The 18,008-nt window shown below is 35.0% G+C and overlaps 1 protein-coding gene across 1 annotated transcript in view; it reads right to left on the minus strand.

The window, feature by feature from the left end:
* The window catches only part of LOC140166610 (lipoxygenase homology domain-containing protein 1-like), a 138,682-nt gene that overhangs the window by 105,679 nt on the left and 14,995 nt on the right, over window positions 1-18,008 (minus strand).

Here is an 18,008-nt window from a genome sequence, read left to right on the forward strand (position 1 = left end):
ATGCCCCAAAGGTATGACCCCATGAGTGGTGTCATATGAAAGAGAAAAACATAAAGAATATAATAAAAATATTTCCAAACGTCAGAGGTCATCCAGGGGTCACAGGGGTCAAAAAAGGTCATTTTAACCAAAAATGCTCCGATTGAGCTTAAATTTAAATGCAATGATCCTTATGACATTCTAAACATGTTTAAAACATTTTTAAATTTATTTAAGGTCATTAAGGGGTCCTAAAGGGGTCAAAGGTCAAGTTCTTCAAAATGCTCCAATTGAGCTGAAATTTAAACGCAGTGATCCTTATGACATTCTAAACATGTTGCAAATATTTAAAAATTCATTTAAGGTCATTAAGGGGTCATAGGTCAAGTTTTTCAAAATGCTCCAATTGAGCTGAAATTTATATGCAATGATCCTTATGACACGCTAAACATTTTAAAAACATTTTAAGATTCATTTAAGGTATTAAGGGGTCATAAAGGGTCAAAGGTCAAGTTTTCAAAATGTTCCAATAGAGCTGAAATTTAAACGCAATGATTCTTATGACATTCTAAACATGTTGCAAATATTTTAAAATTCATTTCAGGTCATTAAGGGGCAATGAAGGGGTCAAAGGTCAAGTTTTCAAAATGCTTCAATTGTAGGTATAGGCCTACCACAATATACTGCCGAAGCCACATGGTTCAGCTATGGTGCGGTTAGCGCTCTAAAGTTATTTATTTTTTCGGTTTTGTAGTGTCCCTGGACCTAGACCTAAATGATAGGATCATTCATAGTTGACCTAAAAAAAAAAATTGAATTTTGCACAAAGTTTTGTGTTTTTATTATGAAAATTGATACTTTGTTTGCATGTCATACTCTATTAATGATATCAAAATGCATTCAAATTCAATGGATTCATGAATTATAACCAAATTTATGTACATTTGCCCATGCATCAAAATAGTTGTCTGCAATTTCAACATTTAGACAAGATTTTTTTTCTTCAAATTTATAATTTTTTAGTTGATTTGGACTAAAATTTCACAAATCAGGTGCATGTGCACATTTGTCTAAACACTAAACAGTACAGCAAGGAACTGTTACACGGGGGATGGGGGATGGCCACACCACCCCACCCCCCCCCAATTTTGCAAAAGTATGAAAAAGTCCCCCAAAAAAGAATTTATGAGCACTGCAAGCAAAAAACCTGTTTTTCATGCTTTTTTTTGAGAAGATCCACTTTTCCCAAAATTGCCTTCTCTCCCGGGCTACTTTTTCAAAATCAGCAGCCACAAAAGAATCCTGCGTATGGGCTTGCACATAATAGGCTTTATATAAGCCGTAACTTGCCAACTTATTGACAAAATAATCAAGAAAATATTGAAGTTGATAAAATTCTAAGCTAGCCTATTTATACATTCACTAATGGTCCCATAACACTATACAGAATAGTGACATAGTAAGATGGTAATCATGATATCAGTGAGTACAGTTGTATCATTATTAACAGTACAGTTGTATCATTGCTGACAGCTTCTCATCACATATGATGCAAAACATATCTGTTAAGTTTTGATTTGCATTAAGTTAACAAGTGAAAAGTAAAGCCTGAGCAAAATGAGCAAGTTAGTTGCTAAATCAAATTCCATTTAGGCAGTGAAATTAATTTTTTCTTTCATATTTACCTGATTTGTTCTGCTCAAAATTTAAAGCGCATTACCTGATGGTAAAAACTAACATTGTGTGAGACAAAAACAATCTGCGAGTGTGTACTACTCTTGGCTGTATGATCTCAACTCTCTGATATTTTATTCATTATGTTTGATCACATCACATTTATAAGTGCACTCAGACTTAAAGAGTTTATACTTATTCATGTCTTTTTAACCTAAATAGCTTTTATAGTAGCTATACATGTAAATAACAAAAAAGTGTTGGGAAAATAGAAGAGTGATAAAAAAAATACATGATTCAGATATGACTTTAAAATTTGTTTTCTTGTCTGAAAATTACAATGAATTTTATCTCTAATATTTACATTAAAAAAAAGCTAGAAAATATTGTCTTTGTGGAAAACAATTAACATTTTGCAAACAAAAAACTTTTCATGGAATTGTTCAACCAAAGCAGGCCTACAAAATGTATCACTTCTCAAAAGTGTGCATTTAAAGCTTTTAAGATGCAAGTGAATTCAACGAAGATCATATTTAAAAAAATCACCAAATTACATGATCACTCAAACATCCTCATCTGTCAGTACACAGTTCAATAACCTCAATATGACTATACATCCATTAAGGGATCTGGAATGAGCGTTTTGACAGTATTTTTTGTGGGACATTAGAGCACATCAGACATATCGAATTGCATTCTGAATACGAAGAATGTCTTTCTGATATCAAATAATTTTCATTTTTGAAATTCACGATATAATACAAATTTTATGATAAATTATTAAATTTTGATATTTTTCACATTTTTGATATATAACAGTCCTCGAAGTAAATTTTATAAATCTAATGATATATTCTTAAGTGCAATATCAGATATTTATTTAGTAGGGTTGGCCACGGTCAAAAAATTTTTTCTTGCTGAGGTGAAAGGACTTTGGTTGGATGTTACAAAAATGCATTTCGAAAATTCAGCTGAAGTCTGTTGCCATGGCAACGGCCCGATTTGTGTTTTTTACAATTTTCGCCTATTTTGGAGCTAAAAAAGTGAAAATTTCCCTTAAAAGGACGCCTTGTTGCCTTAATATACAAGTTGGTATTTAAAAATAAATTGTATCATAAAAAAGCCCCATCCTTGTTCTATCAACAAACGAAGCTGTGTTTAGAGATTCGTTTTTTAAACATCGATTTCGGGCCTGGCAACACTGCAAGTTTTTCAAATGTTAAAAATGCCAGTTTTTACCGATTTTAGCGATCTGAAAAATAACTTTTAAGCTCACCTAGGATTTTGTCGTTATGGTTATTGGTAGAACATACCTTGCCCCCAACATATATAATAAGAACAGCTTGGGGAAATTTATTTCTCTAAGGAAGGTGTTGCAAGAAAAACATACATTTTGTAAAAATTCAAAATTCTCATAAAAAGAAAATTTGCTGCATTTTGCCCTAGATTTAGCACATGTGATGTAATGAGTTGAATGTAGAGTCAGTTTATCATCATGGTCAACTATTCTGAATGTTTCAAACAATAAATGAAGTTTAATTTTAATGCGGTGTTGCCAGATGCCCAAAATTATGAAAGCTACATTACGCAAAAAAGCCCAAATAGGTCTAAGTTTTCATGTATGAATCTAGTCAATCCAGTCAAATCACAGTCTATTATTATAAATCATTTTATCATAGTTGTCACCTGTTTTGAATGTTTGGAAACAAAAAAGTTCATCATACAGTGTTGCCAGATGCCAAAAAGTAGAAAAGGTACAATTCTGGTTTACCCTGTGCACCCTGTGTTTTTAATACCAATTCTGGTTTACCGTGCGCACTCTATTTTCATAAACAGATAAAAGGACATTTTTTCCAATTTGCCCCGAATTTAGTACATGTATGTGATGTAATGAATTGTATGTAGAGTCACATTATCACCATGGACAACTATTCTCTCTGTTTCGAAACTTTAACTTGCAGTGTTGCCAGATGCCTAAACTATGAAAAATAGGACCAGTTTTTATGTATGATAAACAATTTCTTTGATGATGCATCTAAAATACAATTAAATTATAATAAATTATGATATGACCCTTAAACTATTTGTTTAAACTGAAACCCTGGGGACCGCTCACAAACACTTGTTAGGGGGAGGCTGATGCAAAAAGGGGGGCTGAAAATGTTTGACCCTCCTAAGGGGGGGGCCTGAAAAAATGACCAGAAATTTTCCTGGGAAAATTGCCCGGGAAAATTGAGTTTATATGCTTTTCTATGGGGTTGACCCATAATTTTCATGTCAAAAAGGGAACCCTAAAATCTTTGAGGTCTCTAAAGGGGGGGGGGGCGAAAAATGTTCGCGATGAAATTTTTTGCATCATGCCCCCCTTACAAGTGTTTGTGAAGGGTCCCCTGTTTTCAGACGAAAATTAGTATGTTGTTACAAGGAATTCAAAATAATTTTATCATCAAGGGACCCACATAGAGGAATACGACATCAATCGTGAGCCAAACTGCATTATGTTGCCTGCAAAAGAATGACATTCTGAAACGACCATGACCAGATATTTTTCTTAATTTCTTGGTAAACTTAAAACATATTAAAAACGCCAAATTGCAATCACAAAATTGATAATATTAGGAAATCACCAAAGCGAATGGTAACAAAGGTATGCGGAAACGAACTGCATTGTCAATAACAAAGTATGTGCCCAACGATTTGTCTTTGGCATGTCGCTTTTTTGAAATATCACCAAAAATGTTAAATTTTGGGGAAAACACCGCAAAATTGAGAACAAACACGAACCTTCCAAAATAAATACATAATTATTCACACTCAAGCGCCCAGCCACTACCTGCTGCTGTGATTTGGGGTAACTTGTTGCTTCCCCTCTTCAGATACCTGTACTTCAAGTATACCCCACGCCTGTACATCAAGAATGTCTTGTTAAACTCAAACGTATGTACTGGGAACACTTTTTGATCAAATACCTGGTCATATAATCATGAAATTGGAACACTGGTAAAGAGTGTATGTGTATTGAAAAGATTTGATTGGCCAATTTCTTTTCCAACTTTTCAGCAATATCTGAAATGACAAGGCGGTTCTCGAACCACGAGTCTCGCCTGCTTTTGTGACCGCCTGCTTTTGCGATAACTGTTGGTAGAGAGGTAAATGAATTTGGCGGTTATCGGCTGGGCACGATTATCTGGCCGATGGTAACTGTACCCACCAAGTTTCATGACCATACGACAGTTCTTACTAATTTGACCTCAGATGACCCCTGGTGACCCCGAAATGACCTTCCAAAAATTTGGCTTTAAATGTTGACTGTACCCACCAAGTTTCATGTCCATCCAACAGTTTTTACTAATTTGACCTCAGATGACCCCGAAATGACCTTCCAAAATTTGGCTTTAAATGATGTCTGTACCCACCAAGTTTCATGCCCATACGACAGTTTTTACTAATTTGACCTCAGATGACCCCTGGTGACCCCAAAATGAACTTCCAAAAATTTGCCTTGAAATGTTGACTGTACCCATCAAGTTTCATGCCCATACGAGTTTTTAATAACTTGACCTCAGATGACCCCTGAGTGACCTCGGATGACCCAGTAATGACCTTCCAAAAATTTGGCAAAACCAAAGAACTATTTCATCAAAGTAATAAATCAAAACAGAAAGATGCTTCCTTTACGAAGTTATCACTCATTGAAAGTGCTACTTTGCTATACTTTACATGGAAAGCGACTATCTTAACGTCGTCATATTTCCTTAATTACATGACCGATCAAGCTGTTATTGGGATATGTGATGTACAGTTGAAAATTAATTATTAAAAGATTTGGTGACCTCAGTTGACCTTTGACCTTGTATGTGACCTTTGACCTCACGAAATTGGATAAAGTATGTTGCGCTGAAAAATCAAATTTGGCAATACCAAAGAACTATTTCATCAAATAAATCAAAACAGAAAGATGCTTCCTTTACGAGTTATCACTCATTGAAAGTGCTACTTTGCTATACTTTACAAAGAAAGCGACTATCTTAAAGTCGTCATATTTCCTTAATTACATGACCGATCAAGCTGTTATTGGGATATGTGATGCACAGTTGAAAATTAATTATTAAAAGATTTGGTGACCTCAGTTGACCTTTGACCTTGTATGTGACCTTTGACCTCATGAAAATCTAATCAGGTCGAGTACCTCTGGCCACGCAACTCCCCACCAAGTTACGTCACTGTACCCCATACGGATCTCCAGATAATCTGTTCACAAGGTATTTTGCTTATTATGCATATATTATGCAAATTAGGTACTTAATTACCATATTTTACGCTCAAAATCTAATCAGGTCGAGAACCTCTGGCCCCGCTACTCCTCACCAAGTTACGTCACTGTACCCCATACAGATCTCCAGATAAGCTGTTCACAAGGTTTTTTTTTGCTTGATACGCATCAAATACGCATAAATTATGCAAATTAGGTACTTAATTAGCATATTTTGCGCTGAAAATCTAATCAGGTCGAGAACATCTGGCCACGCTTACTCCCCACCAAGTTACGCCACTGTACCCCATACGGATCTCCAGATAAGCTGTTCACAAGGGTTTTTTTGCTTGATACGCATCAAATACGCATAAATTATGCAAATTAGGTACTTAATTAGCATATTTTGCGCTGAAAATCTAATCAGGTCGAGAACATCTGGCCACGCTACTCCCCACCAAGTTACGCCACTGTACCCCATACGGATCTCCAGATAATCTGTTCACAAGGTATTTTGCTTATTACGCATAAATTATGCAAATTAGGTACTTAATTACCATATTTTGCGCTCAAAATCTAATCAGGTCGACACCCTTTGGTCATGCTACCCCTATAAAGTTTCATCATCATAGCACTTACGGTTCTCAAGATAACGCGTTCACAAGCTTTTTCCGAACACACACACGCACCCCCCCCCCACACACACACACACCCCCACACACACACCATAGTGATTACTAAGTCTCTCCCTGAACATTCAGGCGAGACAAAAATGAAAATTGGCGATACTGAGGACTTATAATGAAATTACAATTTTGTTTGTAAACATGTTTACTGGAAAGTTTATGTCAATGTTAAAGTGGTTAAGGAACGGGAATGAGCGTTTTGAGCGTTTCGACAGCATTTTTTGTGGGACACGAGAGCACATCGGACATATTGAATTGCATTCTGAATACGAAGAATGTCTTTCTGATATCAAATAATTTTCATTTAATGAAATTCACGATATAATACAAATTATTAAAATTTGATATTTTTCACATTTTCGAGATAGAACAGCCCTCGAGCAAATTTTCTTTTTATGAGAATTTTGAATTTTTACAAAATGTATGTTTTTCTGGCAACACCTTCCTTAGAGAAATAAATTTCCCCAAGCTGTTCTTATTAGATATGTTGGGGGCAAGGTATGTTCTACCAATAACCATAACGACAATGTTAAAGTGGTTAAGGGAACGGGAATGAGCGTTTTGAGCGTTTCGACAGCATTTTTTGTGGGACACGAGAGCACATCGGACATATTGAATTGCATTCTGAATACTGAAGAATGTCTTTCTGATATCAAATAATTTTCATTTAATGAAATTCACGATATAATACAAATTATTACAAAATGTATGTTTTTCTGGCAACACCTTCCTTAGAGAAATAAATTTCCCCAAGCTGTTCTTATTAGATATGTTGGGGGCAAGGTATGTTCTACCAATAACCATAACGACAATGTTAAAGTGGTTAAGGAACGGAATGAGCGTTTTGAGCGTTTGACAGCATTTTTGTGGGACACGAGAGCACATCGGACATATTGAATTGCATTCTGAATACGAAGAATGTCTTTCTGATATCAAATAATTTTCATATAATGAAATTCACGATATAATACAAATTATTAAAATTTGATATTTTTCACATTTTCGATATATAACAGTCCTCGAAGTAAATTTTATAAATATAATGATATATTCTTAAAGTGTATGTAGATGGGAGGAAAAGCCGACGATCATTTGAAAATTTTGACCTTTCATATTGAAGATATGGATTTTTTTCCCAAAAAAGACCTAATTTTTTTCCATATCTTCAATACGAAAGGTCAAAATTTCAATTGATCGTCGGCTTTTCATCCCACCTACATACACTTTAGGTAGAAATCATCAGATTTATAAAGTTTACTTCGAGTACTGTTAAATATCAAAAATATCAATTTTTAATGATTTGCCATAAAATGTGTATTACATTGCGAATTTCAAAAATGAAAATTATTTGATATCAGAAGGCCATTCTTCGTATTCAGAATGCAATTCGATATGTCTGATGTGCTCTAATGTCCCACAATAAATACTGTCCAAACGCTCATACCCCTTCCCTTAAGGCCAGAGTAATGGAAGACACATTCGTCCACGCCCGAATTTGAGATTTCTTGATTTTTATCAATACTAAGATGTATTCTTTCACTTGAAACTGATCAAATACTACTTGTTAATATTTACACGTATTTTTGCTTGATTTATTTCACTCTTTTCAACTCTAAAAAGTCACATGGCTCAAGACAGCTTAGTAAATTGGCGGAAATAATGAGTCAGAAATGCGCTGAATGCGAAATATTGTGATTACGCTAGCGATTCGCGGCGCTGTGACGCCGTGCAACTCTGCGCGTATGTCCAACGCAGTCAAGGCGCATTCGGTATGTTTTTACGCCGCAAATGCGGTGTAAACAAAACACAAATTTGCAGTCAAAATGCCACTTAGATTTTTTAATTATGTTGAATTTTATGACTAAAAGCAGACATTATAAATTCATTGTTGCAAAAAGATGCATATTAAGACCATGCACCAGGTACAGCTTTTACAAGCGTGAAAGTCTTGCCGTTTTAAAATATAAGGACATTTTGTGCATAATTTTGACATTTTTTACTAAAACGTCAATTTCTCATAGTTCACTTTTGACAATATTGCACGATTTTTGTGACAAGATAACTCGAAAAATATGCAAGCAAAAGGTAAACTTTTTGCACTATCGTTAGAGTACATCAAAGTCTAGGGAAGGTTTTCTCATTTTTTCAAAATATTTGTTTTAAACAAAAATATACACCATTATGTGCAATTTTTAGCTGAATAGAATGACAAAATTGCTTTTTCACATGTTTTTTGAATATTTCTAAAAAGAGACGAATTTCAAAAAATAAAAAACCTTCCCTAAGTTCATGTCTCTTCTTCATTAAAAGCTAACTAATTTTTTTTTTACTCCGAACTGATTTTTTTTAAGTTGTCACAAAAAATTGGGGTAAAAAGTGATTTTTGTGATTTTATCAAAAACTCGAGATTTTTGAGAAAATCTGACGCCACCATGGGATTCCTTGACTCATTTCCTTTCCAAAAATGTATAGTTTTATATACTTTGGAGATACAATTCAGAAATAATGATGCTCGAAAAGGTCCATGTTCTCTCCCATTACTCTGCCCTTAAGTAAAGTACAAGATTTAAAAAGCTCTGAGATTGTATGGCATGTATGGTGTATTTTTTACAAAATCCTCCTATGTCTGCTAGTATTTGGCATCTGGCAACACTATGTTAAACATTCACAACTAACAAACAGATAGGTTAACATGGTTAAAGGGGTCATATCGTAATTTATTATAAATGAATTGTATTTTACACGCATCATCAAAGAAATTGTTTATCATACATAAAAACTTGTCATATTTTTTTTTATAGATTAGGCATCTGGCAACACTGCATTTAAATTAAAGTTTCGAAACATATAGAATAGTTGTCCATGATGATAATGTGACTCTACATACAATTCATTACATCACATGTACTAAATTCGGGGCAAATTTTAAAAAAAAATCCTTTTATGAAAATATGGTGCCCAGGGTTAACCAGAATTGTATATATTGAAAACACAGGGTGCACAGGGTAAACCAGAATTTTACATAACTTTTCTACGTTTTGGCATCTGGCAACACTGTATGATGAACTTTTTTGTTTCCAAACATTCAGAACAGGTGAAATTATAATAAAATGATTGATAATAGACCGTGATTTAACTGGATTGACTAGATTCATACATGAAAACTTAGACCTATTTGGGCTATTTGGCGTAATGTAGCTTTCATAATTTTCGGCATCTGGCAACACCGCATTAAAATTCAACTTCATTTATTGTTTCGAAACATTCAGAATGGTTGACCATGATGATAAACTGACTCTACATACAACTCATTACATCACATGTGCTAAATCTAGGGCAAAATGCAGCAAATTTTCTTTTTATGAGAATTTTGAATTTTTACAAAATGTATGTTTTTCTGGCAACACCTTCCTTAGAGAAATAAATTTCCCCAAGCTGTTCTTATTAGATATGTTGGGGGCAAGGTATGTTCTACCAATAACCATCACGACAAAATCCTAGGTGAGCGCAAAAGTTATTTTTTCGTATCGCCAAAATCGGTAAAAAATGGCATTTTTCAATTTGAAAAACTTGCAGTGTTGCCAGGTCCAAAATCGATATTTAAAAAACGAATCTCGAAACACAACTTCGTTTGTAGATAGAACAAGGATGGGGCTTTTTATGATACAATTTATTTTTAAATACCAACTTGTATATTAAGGCAACGAGGCGCCCTTTTAAGGGCAATTTTCACTTTTTTAGCTCCAAAATAGGCAAAAATTGTAAAAAACACAAATCGGTCCGTTGCCATGGCAACGGACTTCAGCTGAATTTTCAAATGCATTTTTGTAACCTCCAACCAAAGTCCTTTCACCTCAGCAAAAAAAATTTTTTTGACCGTGGCCAACCCTACTAAATAAATATCTGATATTGCACTTTAAAGTGTATGTAGCTGGGAGGAAAAGCCGACGATCAATTGAAAATTTTGACCTTTCATATTGAAGATATGGATTTTTTCCCAAAAAGACCTAATTTTTTTGGTGATTTGGGAAAAAATCCATATCTTCAATAATGAAAGGACAAAATTTTCAATTGATCGTCGGGCTTTTCATCCCACCTACATACACTTTAAGTATAAATCATCAGATTTATAAAGTTTACTTGAGTACTGTTAAATATCAAAATATAAATTTTTAATGATTTGCCATAACATGTGTATTACATTGCGAATTTCAAAAAATCAAACTTATTTGATATCAGAATGACATTCTTCGTATTCAGAATGTAATTCGATATGTCTGCTGTGCTCTAATGTCCCACAATAAATACTGTCCAAACGTTCATACCCCATCCCTTAAATGACCTTTGAATGTGTTGGGCACAAAACCATATGCTCTAAAATAAGGACAGGTAACACCGAAAATTGCACATTTTGGGTACAATCACACATTTTAGGTCCGACCGCAAATTTTACGATTTGCCCAAAGTAACCATTTTTCAAGTGTACTCATTTTCCAAAAATCTGAAGAATTCAAGAATCCATAATGATCTGCAATGGAATCCATGTTTAAACAAGGCGGTTCTCGAACCACGAGTCTCGCCTGCTTTTGTGACCGCCTGCTTTTGCGATAACTGTTGGTAGAGAGGTAAATGAATTTGGCGGTTATCGGCTGGGCACGATTATCTGGCCGATGGTAACTGTACCCACCAAGTTTCATGACCATACGACAGTTCTTACTAATTTGACCTCAGATGACCCCTGGTGACCCCGAAATGACCTTCCAAAAATTTGGCTTTAAATGTTGACTGTACCCACCAAGTTTCATGTCCATCCAACAGTTTTTACTAATTTGACCTCAGATGACCCCGAAATGACCTTCCAAAAATTTGGCTTTAAATGATGTCTGTACCCACCAAGTTTCATGCCCATACGACAGTTTTACTAATTTGACCTCAGATGACCCCTGGTGACCCCAAAATGAACTTCCAAAATTTGCCTTGAAATGTTGACTGTACCCATCAAGTTTCATGCCCATACGAGTTTTTAATAACTTGACCTCAGATGACCCTGAGTGACCTCGGATGACCCCGTAATGACCTTCCAAAATTTGGCAAAACCAAAGAACTATTTCATCAAAGTAATAAATCAAAACAGAAAGATGCTTCCTTTACGAGTTATCACTCATTGAAAGTGCTACTTTGCTATACTTTACATGGAAAGCGACTATCTTAAAGTCGTCATATTTCCTTAATTACATGACCGATCAAGCTGTTATTGGGATATGTGATGCACAGTTGAAAATTAATTATTAAAAGATTTGGTGACCTCAGTTGACCTTTGACCTTGTATGTGACCTTTGACCTCACAAAATTGGATAAAGTATGTTGTGCTGAAAAATCAAATTTGGCAATACCAAAGAACTATTTCATCAAATAAATCAAAACAGAAAGATGCTTCCTTTACGAGTTATCACTCATTGAAAGTGCTACTTTGCTATACTTTACAAAGAAAGCGACTATCTTAAAGTCGTCATATTTCCTTAATTACATGACCGATCAAGCTGTTATTGGGATATGTGATGCACAGTTGAAAATTAATTATTAAAAGATTTGGTGACCTCAGTTGACCTTTGACCTTGTATGTGACCTTTGACCTCACAAAATTGGATAAAGTATGTTGTGCTGAAAAATCAAATTTGGCAATACCAAAGAACTATTTCATCAAATAAATCAAAACAGAAAGATGCTTCCTTTACGAGTTATCACTCATTGAAAGTGCTACTTTGCTATACTTTACAAAGAAAGCGACTATCTTAAAGTCGTCATATTTCCTTAATTACATGACCGATCAAGCTGTTATTGGGATATGTGATGCACAGTTGAAAATTAATTATTAAAAGATTTGGTGACCTCAGTTGACCTTTGACCTTGTATGTGACCTTTGACCTCATGAAAATCTAATCAGGTCGAGTACCTCTGGCCACGCAACTCCCCACCAAGTTACGCCACTGTACCCCATACGGATCTCCAGATAATCTGTTCACAAGGTATTTTGCTTATTACGCATATATTATGCAAATTAGGTACTTAATTACCATATTTTACGCTCAAAATCTAATCAGGTCGAGAACCTCTGGCCCCGCTTCTCCTCACCAAGTTACGTCCACTGTACCCCATACGGATCTCCAGATAAGCTGTTCACAAGGGTTTTTTGCTTGATACGCATCAAATACGCATAAATTATGCAAATTAGGTACTTAATTAGCATATTTTGCGCTGAAAATCTAATCAGGTCGAGAACATCTGGCCACGCTTACTCCCCACCAAGTTACGTCACTGTACCCCATACGGATCTCCAGATAAGCTGTTCACAAGGGTTTTTTGCTTGATACGCATCAAATACGCATAAATTATGCAAATTAGGTACTTAATTAGCATATTTTGCGCTGAAAATCTAATCAGGTCGAGAACATCTGGCCACGCTTACTCCCCACCAAGTTACGCCACTGTACCCCATACGGATCTCCAGATAATCTGTTCACAAGGTATTTTGCTTATTACGCATAAATTATGCAAATTAGGTACTTAATTACCATATTTTGCGCCAAAATCTAATCAGGTCGACACCCTTTGGTCATGCTACCCCTATAAAGTTTCATCATCATAGCACTTACGGTTCTCAAGATAACGCGTTCACAAGCTTTTTCCGAACACACACACGCACACACGCACACACACACACACGGACACACACACACCATAGTGATTACTAAGTCTCTCCCTGAACATTCAGGCGAGACAAAAAAGTATAGAAAATAGGCTGTTGCAAAAATTTGCAAGAAAATATAGAAGAAAATTATAATATTGCATACATTTGAACTTTTTGGGGAGAAAAATCATGCATATTGGTAATGCGCAAATTGCACATTTTTACGCATTTTCAAAAACTGCATTTTCCCTATGCTTTACGGCCCATAGGCTTTAACATAAAACCTCCCAAAGTTTGGGATATTTCCTCAAAATATCAAGAGCTATCTCAAGAACCACTCAACCAATACTGGGCTTGTTTATACTCATTTTAATGCACTTTTCATGCTGATTCCAAATATGGCCATGAAAGTGTACAATTTTGAATTTTTTTAATTAAGAAAATTTGGAACTATTTATGTCATCTCTGCTGTGGAGAGGGTTGAGGTCAATATTTGAGATAGTTACACTGAGATGAAAGAACTGTGCCACCGGAATAGTCCTTCAAGAATGACCCACGGCTATGGGGGGGGCTCGGCAAAGCCGAGCATGTTCAAACCGCGAAGCCGAACAACGAGGCCAAGGCCGAGTAGCGAGGCTAATACTAGTATACATTGTAGTTTTAAACTTCTCAAGCCGAGAGTCATTCTTGAAGGACTACACCGGAACTGTGATTGTTTTGCTCATTAGTGAATGCAATCTACAAATGCCTGGAAATGAAACTGAAAATCTTTCAAAATAACAAGCATTGGTTCCAAAGTGGCTGCAGAAAATCATGGCGATTCCACTGTTCTTATAGATTTAGTTAATGCTAAACATGGCCTGTCTCTATTAATCAAGCAACTTATGCTTCTGTAAGTCCAGGCAAGATTCTTAGTTCATTGCCATTTACATGGTGAATTACAAGGAAGTGCACACATTTTGTTACAAAACACTTACATGTTCAGTGGCTGCGCCAGGAATTTTTTTCCAATACAAGGGGGCTGAGAGCTGGCAAAGTCAATTTCAGGGGGGGCAAAATCAACAAATTCTGCATAAAATTATTGCAAAAGGTGAAATTTTCGGTTTTTACTGGGGGGGGGGGAGTGGTCTGACTGGGGGGCATTTGCCTACTCATGCCCCCCCCGGTGGTGCTGCCACTGTACATGTTGGCTTATAAAAAAAGGTTTGTATCTCAAACATTTTGCAAAAAACCAGATTTCACATTGCAGCTGCCACGGCATGGAATTCGCTACCTTTGGACATAAAATCTGCTACGACCACCCCGGTCCCCGCACTCTGTGCATCCGCGGGTATTCATGCTCGTCGAAAATTTCACGAAATAAGGGGTGTATTCAGATGAAGAAACGCGCGTTTGTGAAACACACAAAAAGGGGTGTTTTTTCAAACCATGTGTTCGCGAAATTGAAAAAAAAAGGGTATTTCCATCGAGCAGGCGAGGCGTTTCTGCCAGAAAAGAGTATATTAGAAATATCATTCGCGTTTTAGCGAAAATAGGGGTATTGTCGAAGGGCAAATAATTCGCCAAATCGCTAAAAAAAGAGGTGTTTTTCCCCTAAAAACTTAGCGAAATGAGATGCAAAAGGGGGTGTTTTTAAAGTTCACCGACAAGCATGAATACCCGCGGATGCACGGGGACCGGGACGACCACATCTGTGTTCAAGTCTATGCTAAAAACTCATTTGTTTTCTTGAACTGTTTCTCTTGTTTTTTGACATTTTGTGTAGGCCTATATTTTTGGTAAGCGCCATGGTATCTTTGTGAATGGCACCATAAATGCCTGTAAATGTAAATGTATGTGCTATGTTTCATTTTTGTGTGTTTTAGTAAGACTAGCTATGCAGGATTATTTTCAACATTATTATTTTTGTTTTTAGCCCACTTTTTGGTTTTTGATGCAATTTTTGTTAAAAAAGCCTGTAAAAAGGATGGCTTTCTCATACTTGTGTGCATGGTTTTTTTGTGGTTTTTTTGGCCTTAGGTTAAAAAAAAACAGTGTCCTATGTGTATGATACACAAATGTAATTTCTCATTCAATGTGCAGTGTGCATTTTAAAACTCAATTCAGTACTCACAGTAAAGTACTCAATTACCTTGACTCATTCCTTCACTCATTTACTCACTTGCTTAACTTGCACTCACCATATTAACACACTAAAACCGGTGTATGAAAATGACAACACACTTTTGTTACAAAGTCAAAATGCATCTTACAACATTTAACAATGTGATAGGTAGCCACACTCTAAAAATATTTTACTCAACACTGAGTAAAAAGGTCAAAGCTCAACAGTTGAGTAAAAAATTACTCAACATTGAGCTCATATTAGGTCACAACTCAACAAATGAGTAAAAAAATACTCAACATTGAGTAATTTTTTGTATTAGGTCACAACTAAACAAATGAGTAATTTTTTACATATTTGTTGAGTTGTGACCTAAATGAGCTCAATGTTGAGTAATTTTTTACTCAACTGTTGAGCTGTGACCTTTTCACTCAGTGTTGAGTAAAATGTTTTTTGCAGTGCAGTAATAAATAAGGAACACCTGCTAAATACCTTCACAAGCAGCCCAATTGGTGGCATCAGTATCAATGACGCGTACATGCTTCTAATGGTATAAGCCAAAAAGTGGTACATCACTGATGTTTTAAATTCACTTCATTTTGGAAAGCTTACTATCAACGGATTTCGTTAAAATTTTGGATATGTGTTGCTAACACATTGGGGAAATAATGTTGATATGTAAAATGGGAATAAGTGGTCCCTGATTTCTTTTATGACTCATGAACTTGGTGCTCCACAACTATCAAAAAACGAACCGGTTAAAATGCTTCTATTTTCAATGTTGAGCTATATTTTGTATTTTGAACTGGCGACACTATTTCACTGAAACTTAATTAAGCCATAGGTAACAGGTTATCACAACCACACTACAGCAATGTTGAAAAAGATTGTATTTTTTGTCACCTATACCACCATATTAGGTAGTTTTCCGTAAGCTTCATTTTTGTGATTTTCGTAACTATTTTATATTTATTTGCCCAATCCATCTCAACTAGGCAATCTAAATTGTACTCACCATTTACATCCCAAGGTATTTTAGTATATCCACCTCACACATTTCCATTATATATCCAGTAACAGACAAAATATCAAAATTGATGCCTCATTATGACATGTATGATATCACAGACTATCACATGTATTCAGAATTGATGCCTGAATTTGACCTGAACCAATTGACCTATAACCTGACCTTTGATGACCTTATAGCCTTTTTAAATCTCTTTTCCTAACAACACATTATGGAAGATACATACATTGTGTAGTATTAAATTGTCTATGTGGAAGAGATTAGGCCTATTTAATTTATTCAGTGTTATAATCAGTGAGTACATTTCTATAGATAGTATAACAAAGGATTTAATGTATTCTATTCATGTATTCTACTTGGACATGTTCAATAGAATAAATTATGGTTTGTTATGAAACACACATCTCAGTTACTAGGTTACAGTAAACAAAAATATATATAGGGCTAAAATGATTATCTAAAATGGTTTAAAATCACTTTGTAGGTAGAGATATTTTATAAGTTTAGGACATGAGATGATGAACATATTTATGTAGTTCATAAATTTGCAAGAAAAAAAAGAAGAGGGGTACTGATGAAAATCAGGGTATTATTCCCCCTTAAATAAGTTATATTTGGGTTTTGGTTTAGATAAAAACGTTTTAATAACATTAAACATTTAAATGTCGGGTTATATAAGGTCATGAAATCGTTTTAAAACGTTTTGTATGAAAACACACTGCAACAATATTTTTAAAATGTTTTCGAAATGTCATCGTAAACTATTTTTGCAAACATTTTTGGCCAAATATTTTGTCAACACTTAAATAACATTATGTTAAAATATTTGCACCCAGCAAACACAGAAATGTTCTTAAAATGTTTTTTACAAAACGTTTTAATAACATTTAAAGGTCGGGTTATATAAAGGTCGTGAAAACATTTTAAAAACGTTATTGCAAATATTTTGGGCAAACATTTTTTGCAAAATATTTTTTCAACTCCAAAATAACATTCTGTTTAGAATGATTTGTACCAAGTTTTCAAAAATGTTTTTGGAATGTTATTAAAACGTTTTTATACCCTTTAAATATAACCCAACATTTATATTTAAATGTTTTCTGTAAAACATTTGTGTTTGCTGTGCAGTATTACCAACAAATGTTTATTTAATGTTATGAAAACGTTTTATACCATTAATGTACCCTTTATATAACCCGACATTTAAATGTTTTCTGACAACCTTTTATAACCTTTTGCGAATGATGTCGAAAACGCTTTGTGTTTGCTGGGAGTATACAATAGGTAGAGGAAACAACATTGCTTTTGCCCTAGCACTGACGTAATGAATAAAGGCGGCTTATCTGTATCTTTTCAAACAAATGAATCCTCAAATATCTGTGCTAAGAGGATACCTGTATGGAACAACAATCCAATTACTCCGTATCATGATATATTTTCATGCCGACACCAATTATGAAGAGGGTTAAAATCAATTTACAAAAGACTGAGCAATTCTAGAGATACTGCGCTTGCATTTAAACAACTGCTCTCTACTAAGTCCTACACTTTTCCAATACTTGTCATTTATCTGTGAAATCCAAACTTAGTAACAA

This window comes from Amphiura filiformis, chromosome 12, assembly GCF_039555335.1.
Source record: "Amphiura filiformis chromosome 12, Afil_fr2py, whole genome shotgun sequence".
NCBI lineage: Eukaryota > Metazoa > Echinodermata > Ophiuroidea > Amphilepidida > Amphiuridae > Amphiura > Amphiura filiformis.